Here is a 9,602-nt window from a genome sequence, read left to right on the forward strand (position 1 = left end):
CACCACTCTGTCTCTATGAATTTGACTACTTTACTGGGAGCATATAATATTTGCTCTTTTGTGTCTGGCTTATTTCACTTAGCATAATATCTTCAAGGTTCATCCGCATTATAACATGTGTCAGAATTTCCTTATTTTTTAAGGCTGTATATACATTTCATTTCGGATCTATACCGTATTTTGTTTATTTATTCATCCATCTATGAACACTTTTTTGCTTCCACCTTTTAGCTACTGTGAATATTGTGTACAAAACATCTGTTTGAGTCCCTGTTTTCAAAACACTCAGGGGTGGAATTGCTGGATCACATAATAATAGCATTTTAGAGTGAGTGAAATCTAGTACTTAAGAATAGCCTACCTCATAGGGTTATAAATGAGTCAACACACTTAAAGCATTTAAAACCCTGCCTATTCCATAGTAACACCTCTATAAATGTTATTTATTTATATGATTAAATAACTAGAAATATTTTTTCTGATTCTTGGAGGAGTGCTAAGGATTATAAGAAAGAAACAAGAGACTCATAAACCCACAGATGGTGGTAGAAGCCAAGGGAGTAGATGAGATCACTCCAGGAGAGAATGTAGAACAAAAGATCCAAGCTCAAGGGAACCACAGGCATATCGAGACATAGAGCAGGTGGCATGTGTGAAGAAGTCTGAGAAAAGAGCCTGGTGAGTTACAAAGTAAGAGAACAGAGCTGAAAGGACAGGAGGTTGGGGTCCAAGCAGGGAGCAGTGGTGTTTCAAAGGCAGGGGGATTCTTCATTTTTCTTTCTTTTTCTTTTTTCCAGCTGTGACTTCAGACAGGATCCAAAGAGGAGTTTTACCATCTCTTCTCTGGCTTTTACAGAGACTTACTTTACCCTTCTGAGTCGTCCCCCTAAAGTACTGCGTTAACCTTGAAAGGGCGAGTTCTGATTTCTCACAAGGGTCTCTATCATTTCCTTCACTCCTTTTTCCTCAATATCCTGTGGATCACAGTGGTTTCTTTATTCCTCCCATTAGAGGCAGCTGTGCTGCCCTGGGGAGCCCGGGAATGTGAATTTCCTTCACGTTAAAGGAGAGCCAGATTCTGGCCTTTGTGCCAAACCCTGTGCCCAGGGGCCTTCTGTTGGCCATTTGCCACTTGCTCTGAACCTGGGTCACTCACTTCGAGGTTGGGGACATACCTGCTTTGAGAACTCAGGCCACTGCACCCCTGCAGTGGTTGGAGACAGATTCCCCAGGCCCAAGGTCAGCCTGGAACTCATTCTGGGCAATTTTTGATGACAACAAAGTTTAGAGTCTGGTCTTGGTGGAGGTGTGGAGAAGACAGGGACCAAGGTTATTGCCCTACAAGGGATTAAGGAACTGTGATGTAAGGTGTTTAGTGGGTCCTCCCATGGACACTGAAGTAACCCTGATGGCAAGAGTTGAGATGAAGAGGAAGACAACGACTCAAAATTCCAATTACCCTACAAAAGCAGGAGAGTGACGTGGAGGTTAGAAGATTGCAGTGAAAAATATGGGGACAGGTGGCAGCATACTGTTGTCATCAAGTTCTGAAGAGAAAGTGTTTTTTTTTAATGTGGTAGACTAAATGCACTGCAAGGAGAAAAGTTTAGTCGAACTTTCTGATAACCAATCATTCATTTTGACACCACATGGGATGCCTACGGAATACAAATTGATAGGGACCATGGATTGGACTTATCCAAATAGCTGATCTTGGATATTTCAAAACTGCATATCATTAATGTCTTGAACTGTGTCCTGCGTAAATGTGGAATTCAACATATAACTCCATAGTTAAACAAAATCTATGGCCATTAGAAATGCTCAGATGGATGAAGACATATTTGCATATTGAATAATCATGCTGGATAGTGGCTCATTGACTTGGTGGTTGATATTTAAAGCGATAGGAAAGAAGATAAATACAACATCTCAAAGTCTAAAACCGTTATATACTTACATACGATTCCCTCGCCTCCATGCAACATTAAAGCATTGCAGGCTGGTGAGGAGATTACAAGTTAGTTGGGCATGCCATAAATTTACTTCAAGCAGCAAAGCCAAATAAGTAAACTCAACTTCAGAAATGATCTCTTGGCTCAGACTTCAATAAACAGAGAAATGGCAGAGGGTTAATCCTTCACATGCTGTGGGCCAGAGATGGAGACGTGGCCTGATTGTTCCAGAAAGCATGCGAAAAAAAATAAAAAGTGTGCTTGTGTGAAGGTATTCATAATAAACAAATAGTGAGGGCCTGGTCATGAGAAGAGGGATTCAATTACAGCATGAGGGCCAAAGCAATAATTTAAGGAACTCCATTATTTATGAGAATACTCACAACCACTCAAAGCATACTAAGAGTTGGGGCCTAGGGCTTGACAATTGTTGAAACTAAATCCTTCTCTTTGTGGGATAACACTGGCCACAGGACAGGCTACTAGGCAGGTGACCTTTGGAAGGATCTAACCATCGTATGTCCTGAGTATCAAGGGAAAGATGATCTAAAAAGAGATTTTGATCCTTCAGAAAGAAAGTTGCACAGGAAACAGAAGCTGAAAACGACACAAGTATGTAGAAAATGAACATTGCAGAAGAGCTGTTAATGCCACATGGTTGACGCATTGTAAGAAGAGTCTTAGACTGCAGAGTCCCCCATCCCCATTACAGGTAAAATCAAGGATCCACTTTTTAAAGCATCATTATTGGCCACTTTCACAAGTAATTTCTTTGTTGAGAGAAAAGAAGACACAGCATTTGATGTCCAAGCTTTTAAAGTAATGTCAAATTCAAGAAATACAAGCAGTAAGACTTATGTTTTTAAACTGGCTATATTATGGTCAGTTATGGCGGGGGGTGGGAGGAGGAGGAGGGAGACACGTAAGTAAGAAAGATCGGAACGTGAGAAGGGCGGGGCAATAAAAGAAAGAAGATGATAGAATCTAGCCATGGCTTTTCCTCCCAGACTCCGCTCCCCTTCTCAGCCCCCCCCCCCAGGACTCTCTGTGGGGACCTCCCTTAGCACTTGACTCACAAACTCCCAATGCCCCTCCCCTGCCACCCACCACCACACTCGAGTTCATAAAAGAAAGTTCTTCCAAACCTTATTCGGAAGCCTCCAGCTCCCAGTGTCATGTCAGTTCGGACAAACAACACGATTTTTAACCTTCTTGAGAAGTTCAAAGTGGTCAGGTCTACGCAGGCCCCATTAAACCCTTCCTAGCTCAGAATGTGTTTATCTTCATGGAGCTTTTCTTTCTTCCCTCTTGTCTCAGGAAAGATGGATGGTGCCCTTTCCTGAGTTCAAGCCTCAACCTTCCACCTCCATCCCCAAGCCTTCCTCTGCCGCTCTGTCTTGCAACCAGGTCCCTTCCCGCTAAAATGTCATATTATGTAATAGAAGCAAAAAAGATATAACATTGGTATGGTATTTTTGGTTGACAGAATGCTCGGGTAGGCATAATTTTCTTCGAATCCTCACAATCAGTCAGAAAATAGGTGTGACTGTTTTCCCACTTTTAAATTTTCAAGAGGTGAGATGACCCATCACTGCTCACAAGAGTCACGAGTGGCAGAGAAGACTCAACTTGAAACTTCTAGTTTCAGGCTGGAGGAGGACCCGGTAGAAAATTCTGTGCCCTCCCGGGGGTCCTGAAGATTGAGGAGCTGAGAGCTCCCGGCCATCTCCAGCCTGAGATCTTGCTGAGTGATCAAGACTCTGAAGATATCATTAACATGTGCACCAGAATGCCAATGGTTCCTGGCAGTGTATGGGACCCAGATCTGAAGTCACAGAGGAGGATGGACTTTTGCAAGGTGAGAAATGACGGAGAAGGTGAAGGGAGGCTGGCAGAAGTGAATGGCAGACTTCAGAAGAGAAGGTGGTGGAAATGTATCTTGTGACAAGCAGAGATCAGGGAGGAGATGCCCACTTCTCAGCCCGTGAGCAAGAAGAATGGCTTCTGTTGGAGAAGCACAGTAAGAGAACTGCACAGGGACGGAGATCCAGGTTTCAGTTAAACTGATGAAATAGGGGACCAAATTAAAAGAATGTAAAAAAAGATGGAGGGATTCCCATGGCAAAAGGCAGATGGTAGATGGATGCAGTTGGGTGAAAGGTCATAGTGGAATCCCGTCAATGGAGGTGGGAGTAGAGGCTTACTGGGAAGGCTATGTCTTAGGCAGCACTGGAGGGCTATCAGGATGGAGGAAGCTATATATTAGCACGTCGGTTGGAATATCATTCATTCTTACATGTTTTTCATTCAAGGGAGGGAGGGAAGGGATGGATATTAACGGACTATCCAGATTGGTGTCAAGATTTTGCATTCTGTTGTTTCTGAGTCTAAAGTCATCACTCCATTGCCTTGGTTTCCTTTAGGTGATGTTGAGGGTAGGGTAAATGTTGGAGGACCACAAGGAGCGAAAGACAAGAAAGTTCTGTCTCAGGGAAGACTTGCAGAGCTTAATGACAGATGCTGCAGTCATGGCATCAGAAGTCCACGTCTAAAATTCTAAACACTATTTTCTTCCCAACGAGGAGAAAATCAGTATTTAGTGTATAAATCTGGTCAATTGATTAAATATGCACGCTCTCTCTTTTAAGCTAAGGAAGGAAGCACAAGAAGTAGAACACTTTGCGACATTTTAGTTGGTCAAAACAAAACAGAAATAGCTAGTATCATTTCAAAGGTTCTCATTTTTGTGGGGGTTTTTTCCAGCAGAAATCACAATCTCTAACTTGGCACCAGTCCTGCTCACCCTCACTCTCAAGGAAGAACACAATCACTGAATTTTAATTTTTGTTGCTTTTACAATGGTATTTTAAATATGGAACAGAAAGTGCATTTTTTCACTAGGAAAAAAAAAGAAGATGGCAATGAAATAGAGTAGTTGCACTCTGAATCGAATTAAATACTTTATTTATTTTGTTTTGTGCTTTTTCTTTTTCCTCTAAAGAAGCAAAATACTCCAACAATGGCTGGGTGGAACTCATTACTCAAGGGGAACAGCCACTCATAGTGGAGAAGAGAAGAACATGGGAGTGTTTGTCTGTTTGATCTGGTCTCCAATGGGCTTTGCCTTAGAGCAGGCAGGGAGGTGACCAGTCCTCTCAATTCTGAGCGGCCTTTTCAGGGACATGGACATTCTCTGTCCTCTGACCCCAACTCCATAGCCTGGAGGAAGGTAAATTTGCTCTTGTGAGTGGGCTCTGGCTGCCAGCAGGGCTAGAAGAGCATCCATCTCTTCTTTGTACTAAATAAAATAAGATGCAATAAAATGAGACATCTACCAAGCGCTCCTGTCTAACACTTCAGCCCTGGTAGAAAGTCACCAGGCATTTACTCAACTTCTTTGAGGCACAGTAATGACTTACTTAAGCTATAATTCGGTCAGAATAGCTGCAGAAAATCCACCTACTGCCCCTGTACAGCAGTGTCCCTAGAGGACAGCTCCCTCTCTCTTCATAAAGAAAGGTAATTCTCTCCACACCCACATCTATACCCATGGCTAAAGACCAAAGCTGTGTGAAAACAAAACTAATGCCCTGACTTGTTTCCTTTTTCTAAATGTTGCAATAAAATGGACCACCGCCCACCCCCATTCCTTAGATCATAGAAATTGCTTACATAACAGGACACAAGAATTGTGAGGGAGAGAATCTAATTTTCCTCCACATTTGCTAATGATCTTTTCTCATTGTCCTTAGGGAATTCAATACTTAGCATACTTCTCCGCAACCTCTTAGTTCAAATCCAGACCTTTTATGCCAAACCAATCCATTACACTGCCTCTCTAGAGCCAAGAGTGGTGGACATTTGTTTTTTGGCCATGCAGCATCCGTGTTCCCTACTTCCTGTAAGTGTGGTCAGGGGAGTGCCCCTCCACTCATCCTTGCTCCCTGTGGCTAGGGATATCCCACTGTTCTCCTCCATCCCACCAGTCATCCTCCTAGGCGAGCCAGGCCTCAGACAGCCAGCTATCACCACACTCTTCCCAGGCCCTGTCAATCAAAGCCAGGGGTCGTCAACCTTTATATACCTACCGCCCACTTTTGTATCTCTGTTAGTAGTATAATTTTCTAACCGCCTACTGGTTCCACAGTAATGGTGATTTGTAAAGTAGGGAAGTAACTTTACTTTATAAAATTTATAAAGCAGAGTTACAGCAAGTGAAAGCATATAATAATAATTACTTACCAAGTACTTTATGTCAGATTTTCGCTAAGTTTGGCAGAATAAATCTTTATAAAACAATTTACTATAGTTAAATCTATCTTTTTTTATACTTTGGTTGCTCCGCTACCGCCCACCATGAAAGCTAGAATGCCCACTAGTGGGCGGTAGGGACCAGGTTGACTACCACTGACAAAGCCAGTAAAATTCAGTGAGACACACAGATACTTCTGGGAAAGAGGACCCCTTTCTCCCATGCTGAACCTGAGGGGGGTTGGAGCTGTGCTTCTGTTTCGTTTCTGCGTAGAGGCTCTGATGAAAGCCACGCAGGCAGGAGCAGGGGCTGAGAAGGGAGAACACGGCCCAGTGATGCTGGTAGCGCCCTGACTCCCAGAAGGTCTGGAGCTAGCCTGTCTCTGGCCTCTTCAAAGAGCCATTAAGTCTCTTTTCTCCTGGTAAGAGAATTCTGCAACCCAAAGAGTCATACCTGCTTCTCCAGAGACCCCTTTCGAGAGGGCTGCTGTGCATCTAAGCTTTCTTTTCACACACTGGCATAGTTCTCTCGGACTCAACAGCAGGGTCCGAGAATGTGGGAAGGGTGCCCCGTTCTGTTGACGCCATCCTCAGGAATTCTGTGCGATCTGCTGTTGCAGCATAAACTCTTAACACTGTGACAGAGACTTCTGCGTCATCCTCGTCTTCCTATTCGGTCACTTCTGATTCAGCACCAATTTAGTGAGGGCTCAGTTCCTGCTCTTGGAAGTCATGGGGTGTGGAGCAAAGGAAACAAGCATCAGAATGAAAAGGCCACTGAGAAAGGGGACACGTGCTCGCCAACTGTCTGGTAAGGGCTGAATGTCCAAACTACGCAAAGAAGCTTTACAACACAAAAGAAAAGAAGCAAAAACTAATGATTCAATTAAAAAATAGGTTAGAAACTTAAATGGACATTTCTCCAAAGAAGATATATCAATACAAATGATCAACAGGTATGTGACAAGATTCTCGGTGTCACTAATTATCAGGGAAACATACATCAGAACCACAGTGATGGAGCATCTCACACCCGTTAGCATGGTTATTATAACAAAAATTTACAACTAACAAGTGTTGGGGAAGATGTGGAGAAATTGGAGCCCTTGTGCACTGTAGGTAGGAATGTAAAATGGTGCAGCTTCTATGGAAAACAGTGTTAAAGTTCCCCCCCTCCAAAAGTAAAAATATAACCACCATACGATCCAGCAATCCCACTTTTGGGTAGTTAGCCCAAGGAATTAAAATCAGGATCTGGAAGAGATAACAGCACACCCAAGTTTATGACAGGATAATTCGCAATAGCCAAGAAATGACATAAATAAATGTCCTTCAACAGATGAATAAATAAAGAAAATGTGGCCTGACCAGGTGGTGGTGCAGTGGATAGACGTCGGACTGGGATGCGGAGGATCCAGGTTCGAGACCCTGAGGTCGCCAACTTAAGCACAGGCTCATCTGGTTTGAGCTAAAGCTCACCAGCTTGGACCCAAGGTCGCTGGCTTGAGCAAGGGGTTATTCGGTCTGCTGAAGGCCCACGGTCAAGGCACATATGAGAAAACAATCAATGAACAACTAAGGTGTTGCAATGAAAAACTAATGATTGATGCTTCTCATCTCTCTTCGTTCCTGTCTGTCCCTGTCTATCCCTCTCTCTAACTCTCCCAGTCTCTGGAGGAAAAAAAATGTGGTATATATGTACAATGGAATATTATTCAGCCTTTAAAAAGGACATCCTCAACATGTAACAACCTTGAGGACAACTATACTGAATGAAATAATCCAGTCACAGAAGGAAAAATACTGCATAATTCAACTTGTATGAGGCATTTAAAATAGAAAAATATAGAGACTCCAAGGATAGAATGATGGTGGCCAGATGTTGGGGGACTGGCCAGAAGGAATGCTCATCGCCAGGCACAGAGCTTCAGTTAAGGAAGTTCTAGAGGGCTGCTGTGACTATGGATAACAACACTGTGTTGCATGTTAAGAGGGTAGATCCCATGCTAAGTGTTTCTATGACAATACAGTAAAAAAATTTTTTTTTAAAAGAAGGCACAAAGAATGCAAAACCTCGATCTCAACAACCACTTGCGATTAGAGAACAAGAGGGAGTGCATGAGAATAGGGAAATGCCAGAGGTGACGGAAACCCCAGCCCAGGGGCCTGGATGGACACGCTGGCGGCTCCACGCACCGCTCGGCCTTTCCAAGATCCTCCTTCGGAGCGGATACTTGACCAAGAGTCAATGGTCTTTCTTGCTCCATGCTCACTTTTTATCCTCCTTATGTACTAATCAAGGGTTTAGAATAGAGAAGAAATATCCCAGGTGCAGGCAGAGCCTGAGGGTTTGAAGTTGGAGAGTGGGTAACTCAAAGGGAAAGGGGTAACAAAGAAAAAACCCAAGTGCTGAGGATTTTCAATGCTGTGAAGTCTGCAATGGGACCATAGAATATTTCTGGCCATTGCAAGCAAGAGGCTACTACAGACTTTTAAACTTCTCAACAATATCAGTAAATGGCTGCTCATGGGCACCAACTCCATCTGAGTCTTGAGATCAACCTATTGCATCTAAATTGGGTGTTTTCCTTCTGACCTTCTTTCTACCTCCTCCACTGTGGGGGTAGCATCACCGAGAATGATGCGGAAGCACTTCACGATATTCAAACGCCATAAAAACATGTCTTGTTATCATTACAGTGATCATTACATAAAGTAGCAATGCTCCCACCCATGGATGGAACTTGGCTGAGAGACAAATGACCCTCCTGGCGGGTTTATCTGCCTTGTGTCCATCCTCAGCACACTCAGGAATCTCTCAGTCACAACCAATATTTCAAGAGGGATTTGTCACACCGTGTTGTGAATTCATGAAGTTTATGATACTGTTTGTAGCTGCTCACTTGCTAATACCAGTGATATTTAAAGCTCTTAATCGCGAGGGCCTGGGCTACTTGCTGCAGGGCCCCTTTGCTGTCCTACATCCTGTTGAGACAATTGAGGTCACCTGCCTTCTCTTGTGAGCACACTCATATTTAACATGACCTAGTGGAACCGGAGCCTGAGCCGCAAACTAGGAACTCCCAGCATCCCCCAGACCTCTCAAGATCCTTGGCAAAGCTAGCTGTTTGAGCAAGAAAACCTTTCCTTTTTTTCCCGCCTCTCTTCTTAGGAAAAAATAAGTTGGGATGCCTTAAAGTCTGCGAGGTCAAAAGGGCTCACAGATTTTGCCCGAGGTCCTTTAAGAAGTTGCTTTTTATTACAGTCTCCCGTGTGGGCAAGTACCAAATTGGAAACAATATAAAAGGGTCCTTGGATTTTAGGGGTAGGGAGAGCTTTATGGGAAAGAAGGCAGAATCAACTTTATTGATACCTAGGGGTAGGAGGAGCTCTTAT

The 9,602-nt window shown here is 43.5% G+C and overlaps 1 non-coding gene across 1 annotated transcript; it reads right to left on the reverse strand.

Annotated features, from left to right (window-relative positions):
- Nucleotides 1-795: 795 nt before the first annotated feature.
- LOC136321308 (small nucleolar RNA SNORA26) lies at nt 796-917 on the reverse strand. The gene has a single exon (XR_010728572.1). It is a non-coding gene; the product is annotated as a small nucleolar RNA SNORA26 (small nucleolar RNA).
- Nucleotides 918-9,602: the final 8,685 nt, after the last annotated feature.

Source organism: Saccopteryx bilineata, chromosome 1 (genome assembly GCF_036850765.1).
Source record: "Saccopteryx bilineata isolate mSacBil1 chromosome 1, mSacBil1_pri_phased_curated, whole genome shotgun sequence".
NCBI classification, from domain to species: Eukaryota; Metazoa; Chordata; class Mammalia; order Chiroptera; family Emballonuridae; genus Saccopteryx; species Saccopteryx bilineata.